Source organism: Lissotriton helveticus, chromosome 2_1, assembly GCF_964261635.1.
Source record: "Lissotriton helveticus chromosome 2_1, aLisHel1.1, whole genome shotgun sequence".
In the NCBI taxonomy this organism is placed as follows: domain Eukaryota; kingdom Metazoa; phylum Chordata; class Amphibia; order Caudata; family Salamandridae; genus Lissotriton; species Lissotriton helveticus.
The window spans coordinates 837,811,060-837,834,906 of NC_136059.1; positions in this window are offsets into that span (position 1 = coordinate 837,811,060).

Below are 23,847 nucleotides of genomic sequence, written 5' to 3' on the forward strand. Positions count from 1 at the left end.
TTTATTTTTTAAGCTATTCGAGCACTCATGCTTTAGCTTAAGATGTTGAAGGTAAATCCTGGGTGCCGCGATTGTAACAAAAGTAAGCAAATAGAAAACAAGAATTTGCAATGCAATCAGTCTCACCTTTAGAACTTTATATGTATTTAGCTATGCAGCACATTAGCCTGGGTGCTGAAACATCTACTGTTCTTTAACATGAAGTAAGCACCAAACTGCGTGACCTGCCAAGTATGGGAACACATGGAGATAAATATTGCCTTTCAGCAGGACATATTATAGTCCAAAGCTATGTTTTTATCATAAAATCAGGGCCTTTGGTGGTCATATCACAAAAAATACAAGTTTTTAAAAAAAAATCTATTGTCTACGGGTGCTCATGGAAGACAATTTGACTGGAATCTACAGAAGTCTAGAGTGATTCTGGTATTTTACTGACCTCTGCTGGTCGTTTTCTATCAAGAAATTTAAACAGAGACAGTTGCCAGAACATTTTTAAAAAAGAAAGTCCCTAAGCAGAAAGCACTTCTGGTATTTTACTTACCTCTACTGATAGTTTTCTATAAAGACAGTTACATAGAGGCAATTGAACAAGCAGAAAGCTATTCTGGTATTTTACTGACCTTTATGGTCGCTTTCTACTAAGACAGTTAAATAGAGGCAGTCGAACAGAAAAAAAGTCCGTAAGCAGTTGCAGACAAGTCCTAGAACTGATCTCCAGAGCCCATAAAGTACATACACATATAGCTATATTCAAAAGTATATACAAGAGGTCTCGAATGCTGGACCTAAAAATTAATATGTACACCTCTACCGCAACTGGTGCTCATGTAAAGAGCTCTGCTACCTTCAGGTCAAGTTTGCGCTATATAAAACTCCGGAAAAAAAAATCATAATAATTCTCAGGATGGAGCGATACATATGCTCCATAAAATCAGGAATGTATCAAATAATCATAGGGAGAATCTAAGAGCATGTTTCATGATTTATGTGACAAGGCATTATAAAGCCTATTGAGTCCTCATCATGGGTTTCCCCCAGGAGTAATTTCTTTGATGTTTTCAGGGGGGCTCTGTTTAAGCATTGACCTATATAATGTTATTGAGGCTATTTCGGTTAGGATTATCATTCGATTCCCAAAGTTCATGAGCAGGAGCCTCTTTGTTGGATTTAGCTAGTGTGTACCAACTATCAGGTTGTACTGCATGAAGAGACCAAATAATTGACAGCGTTCATCCCTTCTATTTCAATGTAAAAGAATGAGGTTTGGATTAGCAAATTCTGCTGCTGGAGCTGAAGCTAATGGTCAGATGAGGACATTTAGTACAGTGGTTAAATATACCATACAGTTGATGAGCATTAATGACTTAAATTGGAGGAAATGTCTTCAAACTAAGTTATCTTACCACACAACTGTACACCCTGCTACAAGCTGCACGCTTTTTTAGTTACTCTGTCGTCATATTCGAAGCGTTTTCCCAGGTGGTTAAAGACATTTTAGAGATGGGATTTCTGGTTGGCTAGGGCTTGCGCCTAAGCCAGGCAGAAACCACCATTCTAGTCAGGGCAAGGGAGTTACACGCTGAAGATAACCACTGCTTAACCCCTTGGTAGCTTGGCACGAGCAGTCAGGCTTATCCCAGAAGCAATGTGTAAAGCGTTTGCGCAACACACACACAGCAGCAACACACTAGGCACACCACAGAAGAAACTCCACACAAGGTTATATATACACATAGCCTTTTTATTATACAAAACACATTAGAATAGTAATCACAAAATATATACCGTGCCAACTGGGACTAGGCAATATTTACAAGGGATTATATAAACATGACAGGGCCAATTGGGCCACTGTCATAACTATCACAAAGCACAAATAGTAAATGTAGACCACAACCAGTAACAGCTGGCGAAACAATGTTCTCAGCATAATATCCTGCAACATAAATCATATTATGCACTCAGCATCACATTAGGTGTAAAACACCATATGCGCCAACCTTCGAAGCATAAACACATTAGGCAATAATATCCTCACCAGCATAAACACATTATGCAATAACTTCATAAGCTGAAATCACATTAAAGGCATAAATCAGGATGTGAAAATCACATTTATCATAGGCACCACATAAAACACATTAGGGCCTGGTGCCCTATCAACCTAATACTGTCCCCCTGGCCAACTGGCCTTCTCAGAGGGCTCAAATGCCCTATGTCCCAAATGTCAGGGCTGGCTGCCACTGCAGCAGAATCCAAAGTGCGCAATTGCGCTGGCCTAAATGTTGCAGCTGCCGCTAATTGCGGTGCATCTGTGCAGGTCACTGTGGGCACTGGCACTCACTGTGCACTCTGGACCCCCAATGGGGACTCTCTAAACAAGCATGCCCCATGGTGCAGTTGCCCGCTACTGAGGCACGCAACTGAGGTAAATAAATACAGGCGCGGTGCCTCAGTGCCCTCTGGACGCCCACTGGGGCCTTAAGAACAAACTATGCCAATCGTTGCAGATGCCCTCTATCAGGTGGGGCAGCTGTGAAAATAGCTAAAAAGAAGAGGCACAGGTACCACTGTAACCTCTGGACCCCCACGGGGGCCCTGGAAACAACTATGCAGGGGATTACCTCAGTGGCGATGTGCAGCTCAGGGCTGCTAAGCTCCAGCGCTCTTCCAGGAGCCAAATTGCAGCGCTCACAAGGCGCTAAGAGCCAAAGATCCAAGGCAAAGCTGAGGGGCACTGCTGGGCCCAGGAAGGCCAGCACACATGGCCCGCCAGCAGCGAGGCAAGCCCTCATGGTGGTTCCTCCTGGGCCCCCAGCAGCAGCAAGCCCCCAGCAAGTTCAGGAATAGCACAACTCATGGGGTCACAGCCCCTATATTATTATTACGCAAAGCTTTGTCTGCCCTGGCACAGGGCTTGGGGGAACCAGCAAAAACTGGTTCAGGGGGCAATTGGAGCACTTTCTTTACCAAGCTCCTCTTCCCCTTTGTCAGGTGGAGGCTTGTCATCAGAAGCACCACAGGGGGGCAGAGCCAACATTGTACAGGGCAGGCACAATCCTATTCAAGGTCAGGGGACTACTCCTCCCACTACTCCAAATGTAGATGTCCCATTCAGCCTAGTGCTGACTTACCCTGCCCCTCCTGGAGCCACACACACCTCACCAGCCCCTGTCACTCAAAAGCCAGACATGCAATTCACATCAGGCAGGCAGACACATAGCACAAGGAAATGCTAACTTCTAAAAGTGGTATTTCTAAAATAGTTATAATAAATCTGCGCACACCATTGTGCAGCATTTATTATTACCATTCCCAATATAATAAACTTGACAACACTGCTCCTCTCATATCAGGAATTACCACTGAAACACTTATCAGGGAATCCCCAATGCCTTCCTATGTGAGGGCAGTGCCACATTAGTGAGAAACAGAAATGGCTAATTGTCACTACCAAGACATGTCACACACTTAAGGTACATGTCCTATCTTTTACCTACAATGCATCCTGCCCATAGGGCTAGCTAGGGCCTACCTTAGGGGTGACTGACATGCAGTAAAAGGGGGTCACAGACATGTCACACACTTTAGGTGCAACGTCACCGCTGCAGTAGCACTGCGCGCACAGGCCCCGAAATGGCAGAGGCCTGAGATAGGTTTGAAAGGCAACTTTGGTGGGTGGTGCATTCAGCGCTGTAAGCCCACCAGTAGCATTTAATTTACTAGCCCTGGGTTTTTGAGATACCACTTTACAAGGGACTGACAGGTAAATTAAATAGGCCTAGCAGGTTTCGACCAATCTTACCATAAGTAACGCAGAGAGGACACACACTTTACACTGGACAGCAGTGCTAAAGTGCCCAGAGTCCTTAAACCCTCAACACCATGTCAGAGAAAAGGCTAGGAGAAAGGCAAAAAAGTTTAGGGATGACCCTGCAAAAAGGGCCAAGTCCAACAAGAAGGATCAGAATATTGGTTTTGTTGTGATTTCTAAGGAGATGAGGGTACACATTGACAACACTAAAAACAAGTAACCAGCTGACAAAGGGAAGGGGACTACAATTTGGTCTTCTCGTCATGTGATTATAGAAGATTTTTTAAAAGTCACTGAGAGTGGAATGGAATGTGGCAACGTTTAGAATTTGGGCAGGGTTTCCATTTGCAGAGGTGAATGTGAAAGTGCAAAGCCATGCGATATAGAAGACATAATGAGAGCAATGTGTTCCTAGAAGCTGAATTTTCAGTTGCGACTGTATATGCCTTTTCAGGTAGACATGCTTAAGGGTTGAATCTAAATCATTCGAATAGCAATTAGACTTAGGAGAATTAAAGTGTGCAGTATGATGTGCAAGCTAATAGTTTCGTGTAAGTGTTATAAGTCTATTCCTAAAAAACTGGATACTTTTCAATGTGGTGTGGTACTTGGTTTGGGTTGTGTGTACGTTTTAGTGATTCCTGTGGTGTTTTGATTTTGTAATCTGTTTATTAGTTTGATTTTAATTTCATTGGAAAAGGAGGTATTTGGTATCGAGCAGTGAACGGGTTGGTGTGTGATGTGTGTAATGGTGGAGTGCCATAAGGAATGTGGGGATTGGATTAGTTCTGAAGAAAGTGGTTGAGAATGAAGAGAGAATTGTTGTGACACCGTTTTCCTTTTAGTTATATTTACATTTGTAATTCCAAATTAAATCCCTATAACAGATGAACACGTTGTAACGCCCATCTTTCCAACACTTTCAGAGATCTGAGTGGCGAAAATGTAACTGTCATAGGACGAAACGTGCTAAGTGACCCAGCAGAGAGTCAGCTCAAAAATAGAACGTATGAGCTTGGCACGTGACATGCCTTCCGATTATATAATTAGACTATTTATTACATTGCACGTCTATGCATTTTATGCAATTAATGACCAATCAAGGGTCAAACAGTCTGCCCTCTGTATCCAGCAATGGAAGTGGCTTCCACCTAGATAGATTATTGTGCACTGTTACCATTTTTGGGAAAGGAAGGCAATCATTCTGAATGGATAAACCAATGATGATAGTGGGGTGTGAGATAATTACAGGATGTTTGTTAGAAGCCAGCAGTCCTGGACATACGAACATTTATACTCTGACATCTCTCTCTTCTTGGTAGAGGATGCTTTCTTTCATTCACACAAAATGTGTGAGCCACTAATAAAAATAGTAATTTCTGCATAGACGTGCACTGGTGCAGAAGCTAGTAGCCTCACCAGAGGTACTTATGATTACTTTCCACCTCCTAGCCTTGCAGTGTCTAGGACTCACAATGCTTCATAAATATGAACAAGCACAGGCAAAACTGTGTATTAATGAAACACTTGTTTCAGATATCTTCAGTAGCATTTTACCGTCGGAATAAGATAGCAACATACGCCAGTCGTAAATCAACGTGCAAAAATGCATGCACTCACCTTCTACAACGTACAACACATTGAAGAACTACCAAATAGGTCTTGCAATATTAATTGTCTAAAACGAGCCACAAAGTCAATTTGCAGAAACACAGTCATAAATTTTACTTCGAATGATGATAGTAAAACTGATTTACTATTTTAATTAAGGGAAAAGATGACAATATATCACTGAATAGTACAAGACTGGTAGCCCTGTATTAGTATTTATCACATTTATAGCCATGCAACGCTTTATAAAGCACAATTCTTCTCCAGTATAAATGTTACAATTAGCTCCGATTTCTTACTGAATTTCCCGTACTGCCTCCTCTACTAGAACATTTTTGTAGGCCAGCACAATGATTTATTGAAGAAACTCGAAAACATTACCCCAACTGCCCTTCAGTAAGGACTGACTGTTCTGTTGTATTTGAAAGATATCATCTATAATAATTAGCAAAAAGAGTATTGCTTCCTCACTAATGTACCTCAAGTTCAATATAAATACTTAGCTGCAACTGTTTATCAGACAATACAAAAGCTGTTGACCCTAAAATGATTAGATGTGTTCTTTTCTCTTTTTCTCTCAATTGTGCCAATTATGAAAATTATATTCTGGAGGACACACTTTCAGCGTAAGATAATTACTGCCTGATTTCAAACGTCTCCCAGACTTTCAGCATAAATGCCTTTGTGACTTTTACTGTATTATAAACTTTCATTTCTATTTTTTTTACTTTTATAGAGATTACGTACCAGACGGGTCCTTAGTGTTAACAGTGACAACAACATCACGTCTGCCACATTCCTAGAAGAACAGCAAACTTTTCTGTAAATTCTTGAGCGTCAAAATAATTGTAGTCATGGTTTCTATATGAAGATTGCATAGCCCTCTAAATGTTCGTACTGCTTATGTTCTTGTGGGCATACCCATCATTTATTGGTCAACATCTCCAAAGCAGATTCAGCAGTGTAATAAGCACTCTTACGAAGAAATAAAAAAATGAAATGAGTAGAACAAGACGAACATTACTAAACAACCTGTTATTTCATTATGGTGAATACATGAAAACTGATGTGAACAAAATGGCTACTTCTGTACTGTGTATGAGTGATAGCACCTAACAAGTAAAACGTTTTAAATATGAGGAATAATTAGCCAGGAACATAGGCCATCCTTGATAGGCTTTAGTGGATATGAATTATTCCAGGCAGGCATAAAACTCTTCTTTTAATTGACTTTACTGTGCATTTTCCTGTATTGTACCAATATATTTTCTTCTTGTGGCATTTACATGAGGGACTATAAAATTATGAGTGTTTCTGAACTACATTTTGTTCCCCAGTGTTGTTCCGTGTTTTAGTTGCATTATAGCATCCTCTTCGCGCACATATTTAACTTTTCATGCAGTAAAAAGATACTTGGGGCCAGATGTAGGTGTCCAAATATCGGTCGGAAACGGCCGAAAATACCGATTTTCGTCCGTTTCCGACCGGAATTTGGACATTGGCATGTAGGGGTTGCAAAATCATACAGATTCAGTAATTACCGAATCGGTAAATTTACAGATTCGGTAAAATTACCGATCAGTAAAATTACCGAATCTGTAATTTCTTATGTAGGTAGCACTTTAAACAGTGCTACAGGACCTTTAGAATTCGTTATTTACCACCTAATACAATTGGGTGGTAAATAACGAATTCCTGTGTACATGCACATCTGTGCATGCACACCTGTGCCATGTGGCACACATACATGCCCAAAGGGCATGTATGTGCGTCACATGGCACACAAGCCAGAAACAGGGGTGTAACAGGGTGTCAAAGTGATACCCTGTCCCGCTTGGCAATTCGGCCCATAGGAATCAATGGCAAATACCGATTCGGTAATTACCGAATCGGTAAATACCGAATCCTACCGATTCAGTAAAAATTACCGAATTTTTACCTACATCTTATTTACAGATTCATAAATACCGAATCGGTAAAATTCGGTATTTATGAATCGGTAAATAACATTTACCTACATCTAGCCCATGGTTAATATTCCTTTCGTGTCAACAGTCTGTTTAAACTTCATAAAACAGACATGTATCTGTGTTAGTAACTGTTGTTTTAGTACATTATTTGTGCGCTTTTGGGTCTCTTAACATTAGCAATGCCAATTATTGTGATTTCATCAGGGTGAAGGTCATGTGACAACTCGTCCTGGGAAGATTCGGGTCAATGGCCCTATGATGTAATTTTTCCTAATGTCACAGAGATCATAGGGTGTGTGATGCTACTTCCTCAATCCCTCGAATTTTGGTCCATTCATATGCATGCTTGCGGGGGGGGGGGAATGCAAGGACAAGTAGACTGCCTTTCCCTCATCACATCAGGTGAACTTTGCATTTTAGCAGACAGGAAGTACTTAGCTCCCCTGCGCATGCACCTGTGGAAATAACCTTCCGCAAGGCCCACCACAGGCACAAATCCCTGCATCACTGGTTTAAGGATTTGTAAGCAGTATCAAGTCCCTCAACCTGCCATTTCAGGTGGCCCTTTAGATTGGACTTGTTGTATAGAGATTCCCCTTAAGGTCTGCAAGGTTGAACTGATTGACCCCCTATTTGGTTTCAGTTAATACTGGGTCTTGACTATTTATTTCATGGGTTTCTCTTTCTTATTTTTTGCAAAAGAGGCATCCTTTCACAGAGCGACATTCAAAGGGCACAAAAACTCGCTGCCGGAGTTCTTATGGAAAATCATGATTAACTTCATTACAGTGTAGGGGAGGGCTTATCAATAGACAGAATTTTCTATTAGATATCCCTACTGACTTTTCTGTACAAAAAAGATACTGCCATGGACTGCGCTGTAATCTTTTTCAAATGACAAAACAATTCCTTCCAATGGTCTGTGCTGAAGTGCATTCCAAACATATGGTACCGACCTAGAGCCAACTCCTAAAGTTCCCCTATCAATTGATCTTTCTAAATCTGATATCAAACATAATGCACATTGGTATGTTTCTCCATTTTGATAGTATAATGTTCTTAAACTGAATGTGTTGTCTTTTTAGGTTGTTGAGCGACCCCTGACCCCACCAGGTAGGTCGCTCCCCCTCCGCACAGCACCGTCTGTGTCTCCCTGCCCCAGCTGCCGCTGATGAGGAAGTTCGAGGCCCTCCCCCACCTGCAGGCTTCCACCTGCACCTCATCCCTGGTGGCCAGTGGTAGGCGTAGGTAGGTTTGTTCATCCTCCTCTTTATTGCTTTTATTGTATTGCCTTTGTTTTCATTGTTGTGTCTGTGACTGCTGTTGTCTGTCTCCCCCACTGCCTGTATGTGGTCCGTGCCCCTTTTTCTTCCCTCTGTTCCCCTCACTGTCCCCGTGCTCTCTCTGCCCGGTCTTCCCTTCTGTTCCCCTCGCTGACCCTGTGTCTCTGACCCGTTTTCCCTTCTGTACCCCTCGCTGCCCCCGTGCCTCTTTGCCGGTTCTGCCTTCTGTTCTTAGCTGCCCTTGTATTTCTGTGTTCTGTATTTTGCCTCTGTGCCACTCGTTTTTCCGGTATGTCTGTGCTCTTCTACCCTCTGAGTCACTCATTCTTCCCTAGTTTTTGTGCCTCTTTTGCCTTCTGTTCCACTCATTTTTTGTGCCCTTCTGTGCTACTCGTTTCCCATGTTTTGTGCCCCTTTTCCATCTGTTCCACTCGTTTGTTGTGGCCTTCTGCCCTCTGTTCCACTCTTTTTTTGTGCCCTTCTGCACTCTGTGCCACTCGATTTCCCTTGTTTTTGTGCCCCTTTTGCCTCTATTCCACTCATATTTTGTGCCCTTCTGCCCTCTTTTGTGCTCGTTTATTTGTGCCCTTCCGCCCTCTGTTCCACTTGTTTTTCCCTCATTTCTAGGCCCCTCTTGCCTTCTGTTTCACTAGTTTTTCGTGCCCATTTGCCTTCTGTACCACTCGTTTTCCCCTTGATTTTGTGCCCCTTTTTCCTTCTGTTACCTTCGTTGTCCTTCACCGTCCTCGCTGATGCATCCCCTGCGTCGCCGCCCACCTGACGGCCCACTGCCCATTCGCTGCCCCGCTTCCCGCCTCCCAGCTGCTCCTCCCTCCCACCTCTCCATATTTGCTGGCCGCTGCGCGGCGCACCAAAGGCCGCCTAAGGCAAGCCCGTCTGCACCCGTCCGCACCTGGACCGCGCCCAGCGCCAGAACCCCTGGCCCCCGCACCTGCCATGACGACCGCCATCACTATGACGCCAGCACTCTGCACGCTCTCAACTCTGGATGGAGCCACACCTGCTTCAAGGCCGCCCCGAAACGCACACACAGCCCCTTCACCTGCCGGAACTGCAGCTACACCAGCCTCAGAGCCAACAAACCACCCGCCAAGAAAGACCCCAACCACCTCCGATGCATACTACTGAACACCCGCTCCACACGCAAGCATGCCATCAAGCTCTGGGACCTGCTTGACACAACATCCCCGGACGTCGCCTTCCTGACAAAGACCTGGTTTAATGACTCCTCCACACCCGACATCGCCATAGCCATCCCAGACGGCTACAATATCACCCACAGCTACCGCACCAACGGAGTCGGAGGAGGAATCGCCATCGTCCACAAGAACAGCATCAGAGTCTCGACTAGCACCAACGAAGCGCTCAGCACCACCAAACACATGCATTTCCAGATCCACACAGAACCTAACTCCACCCTCAGAGGCACCCTCGTCTACGACACCCCAGACCCTGCCCCCAGTTCAGCGACTCCATCGCTGACTTGATCAGCACGCAGGCACTGACCTCCACCGACTACATCCTCCTCGGAGACCTGAACTTTCACCTTGAGAACAACAACAACTCCAAAACCCTGATCGATAACCTCGCCAACCTTGGACTGAAGCAACTCGTCACAACGCCCACCCACTCTGCCGGCCACACGCTGGACCCCGTCTTCTCCTCAAGCCCGCATGTCTTCATCAGCACACTACCGAACTCCTCTGGACGGACCACCGCTGCATCCACTTCACCTTTCAGAAGCCCACCACACACCACTGCACCCAACAGATCCCCCGCCGCTGCTGGAGCAAAATCACCGAAGACCAACTAAACGCAAACCTTGCTTTCAGCCCACCCACCGAACCCTCCAACACCAACGACGCTGCCCACAGCCTCAGACGCTGGATCGAGGACTGCGCCCACACCCTTGACCCGCTGAAGAACCCCCCCTCCACAAAGACACCAGCAAGAGGGCCAGCTGGTTCACCCCAGAACTCCTAGCCTCCAAGCAAGCCTGTTGGAAACTAGAGAAGAAATGGCACAGTGAACAGACTCCGGACAGCCACGCAGCACAAAAGGACGCCATTGGCAACTACCACAACCTCATCAGGGCGGCCAAGAGGACCTCCTTCAAAGACCGCCTCAACAACAATGCACACAATAGCAAGGAGCTTTTCAACATCGTGAAGGAACTCTCCAACCCCAGCTCCAACACCAACGACATCCTGCCGTCGCAAGCCTTGTGCGACTCCCTCGCCACCTTCTTCCACCCGAAGATATCAGACATCCACAACAGCTTCAACACCCAGACAGCAACACAACAGACCCTCCGCACACCATCGACCACGAACCCCTGCTACCCTGGGCCAGCGTGAGCATCAATGACACCATCAAGACCATGCGCACAATCCATTCCGGCTCTCCGTCAGTCCCATTCCCGCACCACGTCTTCAACAGAGCAAGCAGCTCCATCGCACCCCACCTTGCAACGTCATCAATCTGTTCCCTGAGACCGCGACCTTCCCAGAGATCTGGAAACACGCCGAGATCAACACCCTACTCAAAAAAACCTAAGGCAGACCCAAAAGACCTCAAGAACTTCCGGACCATCTCTCTGCTCCCCTTCCCAGCAGAGGTCATCCAGAAAACTGTCAAAAGACAGCTAAGCCGATACCTCGAAGAAAATAGAATCCTGGACCCTTCCCAGTCAAGGTTCCACCGCAACCACAGCACTGAGACTTCTCTCATCGCCGCCTGCTGGACAACAGCGAGCCCCCAGCACTCATCCTCCTAGACCTCTCTACCGCCTTCGACACCATCTGCCACCGCACACTACGCGCACGCCTCCATGCCGCAGGGATACGAGACAAGGCTCTGGATTGGACCACCTCCTTCCTCTCAGGCAGAACCCAGAGTGTCCGCCTCCCCCCATTCCATTCCAAAGCCTCCGAGATCATCTGCGGCGTACCCCAGGGATCCTCGCTCAGCCCGACGCGGTTAAACATTTACAGGCCCCCGCTCGCACACGTAACCTAACAGCACAACCTCAACATAATCTCCTACGCCGACGACATTGAGCTGATCCTCTCCCTCACCAAGGACCCCGTCACCATCGCGTCACCAGAGGAGCGTGTCACAGGGCCTGTCACGGCTCAAAAAGTACAGAGTTGTCGCAAGGCTGCCAGGGCGTCTACGCATGAGCATCGCATCGCCGCGTCAAGGGCGTCATCTTCTCACATTGCAACAGGATCATCGCATCGAGGTGCCATCTTTCGCATTGCAACCAGACCGCTAGCCGAGAATCTACACATTAACCCGAAACCGGTAAGGATCACGACACATCCCCTACTATGCGCAAGCATTGAGGCACGACGCACCATTTCCCCTGGATCACCGAACCGACACATCGCCCCTTTTGCAAGCCTACTGTTTACTTTGCGTTACGCATCCAGGCACTTTGTTGAGAACTTTCTCGCATTTATCATCAACTTGAACTAAGCAACATTTATCATCTTTCAGTCAACTTTAAGTATAGTATTGTGGATTTTTGTCGTTTGTGGTCTTGTGTTAAGTCTATATAAAGAATACTTATTTTTTATAAAACCTGTGTTATGTCCATCTGTAGTGTTTTCACTGTGTTACTGTGTATATTCACAAATGCTTAACACACTGCCTCTGAGATAGGCCTGTCTGCTCGTGCCAAGCTACCAAGGGGGTGAGCAGGGGTTATTTAGGAGTGTAATCCCCTTATCCTGACTTAGAAGTAAGGGTCCCTATTTGGACAAAGGTGAATACCATTGTTGTTAGAAGTGGGATTTCTGGTAGGCTAAGGCTGACGCCAAAGCCAGGTAGAAACCACCAGTCTAGTCAGGGCAATGGAGTCACATGCAAAGATAACCCCTGCTCACCACCTTGATAGCTTGGCACGAGCAGACAGGCTTATCCGGAGGCAATGTGTAAAGCATTTGCGCAAGCACACAACAGCAACAACATCCTAGGCACACCACAAAAGGAACTCCACACAAGGTTATATAAAAATAACTTCTGTATTGTCAAAACACATCAGATAGAAATCACACATGTACATTGTGCAAACCGGCACGGGCAATATTCACAAGGGATTATTTACAAGACAGGGCCACATACGCAACTCTAACCACCTTAGGAGAATGTCACGCAGGGAACCAGGACCTCACTAGGACCACCTGTACTGGAAAGAACAACCACCTAAGAATAAAATACATTTAGGGGTGTAGGCAAGAACAAAACACATGATGTCTAAACAACACATTCAGAGGTGTAAGGAAAGAAAACACATGATGCATGAAAACATTCAGTGGTGTAGGAACAAGGAAGACACATGATGCCTAAAAACATTCAGAGGTGCCAGAACACAACTCAATAGCGCAAAAACACATGATGCCTAAAAACATTCAGGGGTGCAGGAATAACACATGATGCATGAAAACACATTCAGAGGTGCAATAAAACCACATAATTGCGCAAAACTTACATAAGCCAACACCTGTGGCAGTCCCTAGGCCAACTGGCCTTGTGGGGGCTAGGACGCCCTGTGTCCCAATAGTCAGGGTCCTAAACGGTGCAGCTGCCCACTAATTGCTGGGCAGCTGGGAATCAATAATGATGGGGCCACGTGGGAGCCACACAGGCTCTGAACAACTTGTCGCCCCAGAGCCTCTCTGGGCTCCAAGCAAAGAAAAGCAGCCACGAACCCCTCTGGGCTCCTAACACCAATGGGCCGGTCTGAGCCTCCCAGGGCTCAACAAATAAGGCCCCACAAGCCTCTCTGGGCTCGTACACAAAGTGCTGCCTTTTGAAGCCTCTCAGGGCTCTGAATCAAATATGCCCCCCTCGAGCCTCTCGGGGATCGTCAACACATGGGGCCGCTTGAGCCTCTCAGGACTCAATCACCAAACTGCCCCCTGAGCCTCAACAGGCTCTCCACACTGTAGGGGAGGGGCGGGCACCGGCAATGTGCCCTGACGCCCTCCTCCCTGATACTGAACTACGGGCCTCACTCACCGGGTGCTCCTCTGTGCAGGCGGGCAGTCACGCGGCGCTTCGGGGCTTGATGGACGACTTCTCCGGTGGCGGCACCTCTCAGGACGAGATGCGAGCGCTGGACCAATCCCAGCGCGGCTCGCACAGCGTACCTTTCGTGACGCTTCGGCTCTTCGAGGAGTCAGCCAATCCCAGTGCGGCTCCTGGATGAGCCCTTCTTGACGTGGCAGCTTCTACGGGGTGGATCAACCAATCGGAGCACGGCTCCATGGCCAAGCCCTCAGCAACGGCCCAATCAGAGCGCGGCTCCTTCGGTTCTTTGTTCGCGGCCCTGGAGAGGGGAACGGCACCTTCTTGGTCGATCTCAGGCCTCCGGGCAGCGGCGGTGATACGTAGCACGGCTAACTCAGAGCACCACTCGCAAGCAGGCCGCTCCTGAAATCACTCGCTCTCTCAGGGGGATATGTCACGCTGGAAAGGCTCACGATCTCCCGGCCACTGATAATCACCTGCCGATGAGCACGCCAATCCTCTGTCACAGCAGGCAATTGTCAGCGCTGCACTCTCAATCGGGTCAGAGAGCAGCCAGCGCGCTACACGGGGCCAATGGCAGAAACTCTGTCACGTAGCCCACGACCTCAGCGGTATACAGCAGCTTCAGGAGGCAAAGACAAAAGGTCCAAGTAAAAATAAAGCGCTCCCAGGCGCTAAGGCAAAAAGAAGGTCTCTGTCATAAATAAAGCGCTCCCAAGCGCTGGGGGATAAATAAAGCGCTCCAAAGCACTAGATGCTAAAATAAAGCAACCAAGTCCTTCAGGAGTCCAGAACCTCCACAGTCCAGGACATAAGGTGGAGCACAGCAGCTCCCAGAAAAGGAAAGTCCATCAGATATCCAGGGGCTGGGCAGAGCCCAGGCATTCCCCTGGGCCCAAGCAGCAGCACATCCCTGGCAGGATTCAAGTCAGAAACAAGAACATTTTGGAAGGGGACACAGCCCCTTTTCATACAGCAAATTCCTTTGTCTAGTAGGGTGCAGGCAGTGTGAGAACCAGCTACAACTGGTTATAGGGAACTCCTTTCAGTGTGAGGGGCAGACGCGACAGCCGCCCAGCAGGAGGTGGAGCCAGCATTGTGGAAGGCAGGCACAGCCCTATTCACTCCCAGGTGCTTTCTCCTCCCACCACTCTAGTTGCAGATGCAATCATTCAACCAAGGGCTGACTCAGACAACCTCCTGGGGGCTCTCCAGCCCCTGTCACCCTCAAACCAGACAGTCAATCCACAAGCAGGCCCAGGCACTCCTGGAGCCAGACTCCAGCCAATCACGTGCCAGCAGACTCACTACACATGCACACCCATGTCTAGAAGTTGCACTTCTACACTAGGCACATTCATGCCGCATACATCATTACGCAGCATTCAATCTCACGAGTTCGCACATACCAAACTCGACCCTGAACTCCCCACAAATCAGGAACTACCATGGTCACACATATTCCCCATGCATTCCTATGGGAGGGCAGGTCACTCACCACACATACACAGAGAGCTCACGCACTTTACACTGTACCACAGTGAAAAATTGTGCAAAGGCCTAAAATCACCAACACCAGGTTCCAGAAACAGGCTAGGAAAAAGCAAAAGGTTTTGGGGTGAACCTGCCAAAAAGGGCCAGGTCCAACACAACCCCTTTCCAGCCAAAACGCAGGGTAGACCAATCACTCCACTGATGGGCTTCCCTGCTTTGGGCGACAAAACACGGACACGGGCCCGCACGGCAGGGACACCCTCCGGTTTTTCGCCACTCTGAACCCACATGTATTTCTCTCAACAAGAGCTCTCTGGCACAACTTGGATACCCCACTGGTACTCTCTAGTCATCCACAGCCAGGACCAGACCCTAGGCCATCCAATAGTCACAGGTCCTGACCAATCCACAGAGTGGGGGCAGTAACCCCTGGCACACAATAGCCATTCTCTACTCTCCCTCTCAGTGTAGCTACAACTACCACTGATCCTTCAACCTAGGGACCACACCTTTAGGCTGACCAGAGGTCACGGGCAAGAATGCCCCACCCTACCTCTACTTCTGGGTTTCGCACCCTCCCAGGGAAGCACCCACCAGAACACAACTCTCCTACCAGTTCAGGACCTCACTCCATCACTGGTCTACCACCTGGGATCTGGAAACTATTTCACTTCAGAAGTACAAAGCACACAGCACAGTCCCTCTTCAAGCAGGTGGGGGGACACAGCACACAGCAAAGCCCCCTTTCCTCTACCTTAGTCGAAACCACAAACTGCAGGTGGGCCCCAGAACACACAGCAGGGGCAGCCTCCTCAGTCTCTTCAGCTGATCTACTTTGGCAGAGATTCCTTCTTGACCTGGAAGTTTCCTAATCTCCCAACCTAGGATCTAAACCCTCAGGTTGCACCGGGGTCAGAGGTAAGGACACCGTCCCTCTGCACCCCCTTCAAGAGTTCTGCACCCTCCCACCTTGGAGCGGTACCCCTGGAAGCCAAAACCGGTAAGGACACTGATTACAGATGCCCTTCCCTCCAGGTCAGGCTGAACCTGAACCTGGCCTCCCCCCTCCTCGGGGAACGACCTCCAGAGGCCCCAAAAATGGTCAAGCACTCTGGACGGTCAAATGCCCAGCGAACCAGGACTTCTGCACCCTCCACTTAGGAGCGGTACAGCCCAACACCGGGACCGCCGGAGTTCTGGTTACAGTCACTCCCCATCCTCTAGACACAGGAAGATCCTCCTCAAATGACCTGTAAGTACAGCTTAGGCCCCTGACCTGGCGCTCCCAGAGGGAGCCCTCCAGCCCTGAGACAGGGTTTCGGGCCAACGTGGGACACACCGTCCCACACTCACTCTGCCTCCACTGAGACAGGACGTGAGCCCCTACACCCCAACCATCCTACTGGGACCTAGCTGGGTTACACATGAACGTCTTCCCCTACACAGGATCATCAGATACACAAGCCACTACTTTTAGAATCACTCCCTAATGCCTCTGCAAGACATCCAGCACACCGCCAGACATCCACCTTCTTGTCCAGTGCCTCTGCAGGACCTCCTGCACACCACCAGAGGCACACCTCCTGTGCAAGCTCCTTTAAAAAAAACTCACACCAACTCCTCAAGTTCATCACACCACTCATCCACACACTCCCCCTCCAGACTGGCGAGACAGTTCCTCACTGCCCCTGACTCTCAACCTGTACCCCTCTTACTGAGCACCAGGCACCATACTCTGGGAACTGGGAATGGGACTTCATGCACTGGACATATTTTATCTGCCACCACTGGATCCTACCATACTGGGGAATCCAGACACACACACACTACACTCAGGGGATAACCACCCTCCCGAGCAAGCCATTTCTCCTCCACACTCCCTCTCTTCAATCTACCCACACAGGGACAGAAATTGGACACTGGACCCAGCATTGGATTCCTAATCTATGGGAACCTCCCCCTCTACTGGCGTCCTGCCCTGTCATTTTCTCTCATCTGCCACTAAACATAAAGCGCAGGAACACCATTTGAAAATGACACTCTTGAGGAAAAACAAAATCATAAACAATAATCCCAAACATGTGACTATCTAAAATGCAGAGTTTTGTAATGTAGCCAGTTGTCGCTGTGGTACTGCGCAAACACAAGTCCTAATCCGCACCGCTGACCACCAATGTTAGAACTGGGATTTCTGGTAGGCTAAGGCTGATGCCAAAGCCAGGCAGAAACCACCATTCTAGTCAGGGCAATGGAGTCACACGCCAAGATAACCCCTGCTCACCCCCTTGGTAGCTTGGCACGAGCAGACAGGCTTATCCCGGAGGCAATGTGTAAAGCATTTGCGCAAGCACACAACAGCAACAACATCCTAGGCACACCACAAAAGGAATTCCACACAAGGTTATATAAAAATAACTTCTATATTGTCAAAACACATCAGATAGAAATCACACATGTACATTGTGCCAACTGGCATGGGCAATATTCACAAGGGATTATTTACAAGACAGGGCCACATGGGCCACTGTCAGAATAAACACTTTTAGAAATAGCACTTTTAGAACTTAGAATAAGTGTAGCACAAATTAGCAAGTATAGCACACAACCAGTAACTACTGGTGACAGGTAAGTACCACCTACGCAACTCTAACCACCTTAGGAGAATGTCACGCAGGGAACCAAGACCTCACTAGGACCACCTGTACTGGAAAGAACAACCACCTAAGAATAAAATACATTTAGGGGGGCAGGCAAGAACAAAACACATGATGTATAAACAACAGAGTCAGAGGTGTAAGGAAAGAAAACACATGATGCATGAAAACATTCAGAGGTGTAGGAACAAGGAAGACACATGATGCCTAAAAACATTCAGAGGTGCCAGAACACAACTCAATAGCGCAAAAACACATGAAGCCTAAAAACATTCAGAGGTGCAGGAATAACACATGATGCATGAAAACACATTCAGAGGTGCAATAAAACCACATAATTGCGCAAAACTTACATAAGCCACCACCTGTGGCAGTCCCTAGGCCAACTGGCCTTGTGGGGGCTAGGACGCCCTGTGTCCCAATAGTCAGGGTCCTAAACGGTGCAGCTGCCCACTAATTGCTGGGCAGCTGGGAATCAATAATGATGGGGCCACGTGGGAGCCACACAGGCTCTGAACAACTGGTCGCCCCTGAGCCTCTCTGGGCTCCAAGCAAAGAAATGCGGCCACGAACCCCTCTAGGCTCCTAACACCAATGGGCCGGTCTGAGCCTCTTAGGGCTCAACAAATAAGGCCCCACGAGCCTCTCTGGGCTCGTACACGAAGTGCTGCCTTTTGGAGCCTCTCAGGGCTCTGAATCAAATATGCCCCCCTCGAGCCTCTCGGGGCTCGTCAACACATGGGGACGCTTGAGCCTCTCTGGGCTCAATCACCAAACTGCCCCCTGAGCCTCAACAGGCTCTCCACACTGTAGGGGAGGGGCGGGCACCGGCAATGTGCCCCGACGCCCTCCTCCCCGATACTGAACTACGGGCCTCACTCACCGGGTGCTCCTCTGTACAGGCGGGCAGTCACGCGGCGCTTCGGGGCTTGATAAACGACTTCTCCAGCGGAGGCACCTCTCAGGACGAGATGCGAGCGCTGGACCAATCCCAGCACGGCTCGCACAGCGTGCCCTTCGTGACGCTTCGGCTCTTCGAGGAGTCAGCCAATCCCAGCGCAGCTCCTGGACGAGCCCTTCTTGATGCAGCAGCTTCTACGGGGGGATTAACCAATCGGAGCGCGGCTCCACAGTCAGGCCCTCAGCGACGGCCCAATCAGAGCTCGGCTCCTTCGGTTCTTTGTCCGCAGCCCTGGAGAGGGGAACGGCACCTTCTTGTTCGATCTCAGGCCCCCGGGCAGCGGCGGTGATACGTAGCACGGCTAACTCAGAGCGCCACTCGCAAGCAGGCCGCTCCTGAAGTCACTCGCTCTCTCTAGTCACGACATGGGTCATACAGAGAGCCAGATTTTAAATGATTTAATCAGTGTGGCAAACTCTTTCTTAGATGGTGAGATAAACTAGCAGAGTGTACTGTCCATGGCCAAGTGAGTGGACTTATGCACTTTTATGGCTGCTTTTGCAACCGAGTACGTTTTCTTGGTTGTGATTCTGAATTCTACTTATGTTAGCTGAATCTTTTGTTTCTAGAAATTATATAAACTCAAGAGAGACATGGAAGCATAAAGCTGATAATGGTGGCAGAATGAGAGGAACTAGAAAGGAAATTGATGCTCCAATTTTACTGCAAGGTCTGTTTTTCAGGAAGTTTTTTTACGTTCTGATAGGAGCATCTGTGTAATCACTAGATTGCATGATTGTAAGAGACATATTTTCGTTAGGGAGAGAATATCCTAAAAATGATTCAATATGTAGTTGTTGATGTCAAGAGAACTTGGCCACCTTGTGAAAAGTAATGATCATTAAACAGCATGCTGTGACTATATAGTTTGTTGTAAAGAAAGGGAATAAAGTAAACTGTGTAGACAGAGGTTAATGGTGCCATATAAGTTGTATCTGGATAAGTGGTCAACAACAAACTAAATGCTGTACTTTGGGTCTGGTCGGTGGATTGTGTGTCAACTATGTAGGCTGGCTTGTAAACTCTACCAGTCCTTGGTAATGGGTTGTTTGCTATGGCTCTTTGGAAAGACAACTTAGGAGAGAAACATTTTCATTGACTGTCCAGCATTGCCAATAATAACAGATATTCTACTTGCATTAGTGGTCCCTGGGAATTATATAACAAAGAAGGGGGACACCCTCCAATAATACTTGAGGCCAGGGAAAAGAGGGGAATTACAATCTATACAATGCTAAATATTTATCAAAACTTGTTTCTCTCCTTTTTTTTTTTTTAAAAACACATATTTTTTTCTTCTTTTTAGAGGATTCTTTTCAAAAACATTTTACACATAGACATTTCTTTAATTCTCAATGGTTATAAATCCATCTACATTGAGAAGAGTTTAAATCAGATTTTTTTTCCATAAATACACAAAACAGTATAACGATTTTGCCCACAATCTTGATTCAAAACACAGAACAGTTTTGAGTTGCACAAGCACATTCTCTCCGCTTTCATGCTGCAATATTACAAATTCTAAATCAAGTACGTTTAGGAATCATTACAGATGTAAATAAGATAAATAGGACAAGAAAAACGAAAATGTAACAAAGGTTTACAGCGAAATGTTTACACAAAATAAGAGATTACTAGCAAAAGGAACTTCGCATGAAGAGGACACATTACCAACAAATAAGCCTGCCACCATTTTAATGGCGTTTTTAAATTGTGCACGAGCTTCAAGTCCTGCACTGAATTAAATATGCGCTTGGAAACATCCCCATGGGCCTAGAGATAAATAATCTAAATGTTAGACAACAAGGCTATTAGACAAGATGGCCATGTGTTTAAGTTGCTGAAAGCACTTTAAAAGCTCTTGGGGGATACACTTGGTTTTCTTAATTAGTAAATGCCTCTGCGTGCCATACGAAAAATGATTTGATACAAGGTTTTACGTGAACGTTCTCTCTCCAGACAGAAAACTGCTCTGTTGCTGAATTCAAAAGAGCAGGTCAAATTAACGGTAGAAGCTAAGGGCTGTCACAGCACCAGAGAAAGTGGAACACCAGCAACTAATAAGCAGTCAGCAGACGAGACGATGAGGTTACCAGAAGTGAATGATTGATAAGGAGGCCGGTAAGTAGAAAAATGACTGCCGGAGTGTTCGCTACGTTCTTGAGACAATTCTGCACGTTTTGTAAATTCTGAGCGCTGCGAATGAGCCTGTCAGACTCGGAGCCGTCCATGAACGCATGCGCACGCACAGACGCACAACTGTGCACGAGCGCACATGTTCAAGATAGGGCCCCTTGAGCCTCATTGCAAACATCAGCGCTAAAAGCAGAAAACAAATAGAGAGTAAGAGAGCAGGATGCTGGTGCACAAGGTTGCTGCCTGGTGCTATGCACAAACGTTTACATCATGTCTAATATCTATCACAGTTTTTGTATTGGAAGGGTACAATTTTATTAAAAAATACTGCATTCAGGCATACTTTCCCCACTTTGTTTGTGTGTTGTACAGTGCAAAGTTTGAAAAGTTTTGAGAAAAAAAAGTTTCTCCTACTTTGCGCCTGCTTCAAGGCACACGTTTTTCCCACCTACAAATATTAGTGGACAGGGGTTTGCATCAAAAATCATGAGTGGTAGTGAGAGGGAATTAGGTTTGGGACGTCTGCAAATTGTGCCCAACAATTTTAAAAACAGATATTTACTAGCTAATGCTTATCCCCTACCTTATCTTTTGTGGGTATAACATGAGGTGAGAATAGGTAAGGCAGACTTCAGGTCACGCATGGCCTCAAAGCAAGAGATCCCACAAAACGATATCACAGGACTGCATGGTTGGGCTGTAATCTGACCGTCTCTCAATAGGAAGAATTAACTGGATGCGAGTTTATATGATGCTGTGAGTGGAAGATGTGCTCTGATATTTTGGGGAATATGAACCTATTCAGCGGAATTCGGGAACATGTGATGGACTAAGGCTTTTTTGTCTTTGTTTTGAGCGCTGTTCTTGAGATTGTTTTCTTCCCTATGTGTTTTCCCTTTTTAGGAGCACATTTGTATCAACAGCATGTTTCATGTTTATGCTTGCAGCACTCTAGAATGTGTGTTTTAATTATTTTTTTTTAGATTGGTATACTCACAAGCAAACCAGTGAGCGTTGTGATGAGTGTAGCTCCATATATTGTACAATATTGTTAAACATTGAAATGTTTCGAGATTTTGATTTGTGAATGTGGACTTTGCTGTTATACTTATGTGTAACTTTTCATATTTAGTGAGTACATTTTTTCTTTTCCGTTTGATGATAATAAGAATGATTTATACTGCTGTTAATGCAGGTGAAAAGGCCTGCTTATTTGGGAAAGTCTGGATGCTCGATTGAAAAAGTCTTCAGGTTGATGTACCAATTTGAATTTAGGGTTTCACTTTTTGTCTCGTAAGCGTCCGTCAGGGGCAATTCTGCATTATTATCTGGATTAGTGTATTATAATTCGGAAGTATATTGTTTACCATATTTTTTAAAAACTATGGGCATATTTACAATAACTGGCGCATCCCTGCAAATCAGCAGGGATGTGCCAGTTATTGTGCGCCACAGCTCCCCCATCATGGATGCGCCGCATTTACAATGCGGCGCACCATGGTGAAAAAACGGCACGCATCTGCCGTTTTTTCACCAACGTGACGCATCTGTGCCGTAAAAGTGACGCATTGCTGGAGTTGCGACACAGCTCCAGCAATGCTCTGGGGGCCCTATCTAGTTAATGCTGCGTCAATCCTTACGCCTGCTTCTGGCAGGCGCAGGGTTTTGACGCAGCATGGGCCTAAAAGTGACTGAGTGAAATCTTGTAGATTTCACTCAGCCACTTTTAGGAGGCGTTCCTGCGCCTGAACGCCCCCCCTGCACAGGAAAGCCACATGTGGCGCAGGGCATTACAACGTGACGCATCTCCCAGATGCGTCACGTTGTAAGTACCCCTGCACCATGGAGCAGGATTTGCGCCGCCGCTGCGTCACAAAAGTGACGCAAAGACGGAGTAAATGAGGCGCAAGGGGCATGTAAATCTGCCCCCAAGTTGCCTCCTTTTGATGTTAAGAAAAGTTCGTTTTTGAATCAAACCTAACTTATGCGAAGAATATGTGTTATAACTACTGTACGTAGGAATATGTATATTTCATACAGAAATCTTGCATGCATCGTAAATGGAATGGTAGTTTCTCCGTTTGACGAGTAACGATTTTGCTCTTATATTACTATATTTATCAGTAAGACGTTCTTATTTTTTGTTATGTTGCTACTTCTTGGTTCCTGTTTTGGGGGAGGAAGTGTGATTTTTCTACTGCTCTTTGGCTATTAAAATCTAAATAGTGAAATATAGCATTTATTTGACTGTAGAGGCAGGCATACATCAAAAAAAAAAATCTTTCATAAATTATTTTGGACCTGAACTTTTTAAATAATGTTCAGGTACTTTAAATATTTGATTAATGTTTTTGGAACAAACTGTGGACATTAAGGGGCAGATCCATCAAAATATCACACAAGCAACGCAGCAAGACAACTGGCTGCACTGTGTGACAGCAAGAGAGCATGAATGTGCCATATCTACTAAGACATGACACATTCCTGCTCTCTTCCTGCACTGGTGCACTGAGTGATACCTAGTGCTAACGTAGGCATCTTTGCCTCATGGTGCAAAGGTGCCTGCATTACAGGCAGGATTGTTTTTGAGCAGGAATGTTTTCCTTCCTGCATAAAAACATCCCAGCACACGTAGAAAGAGGAAATAATGAGGAGAAATGGATATATTTCTCCTCATTACACCTCTGTTGGGAAGGAGGAGCATTTTGACACAATCCCAGGTTTCTGGTATTGCATCAAAATCGATGGGTGGATGCTTGGGAATGCCCATGCCCCACCCATGGAACCTATTACCATAGCAGAGTAACACAATGCCTCGCTACTTTACAATACTCTCGATTAAAGCCACACAGAGCCATGCTAT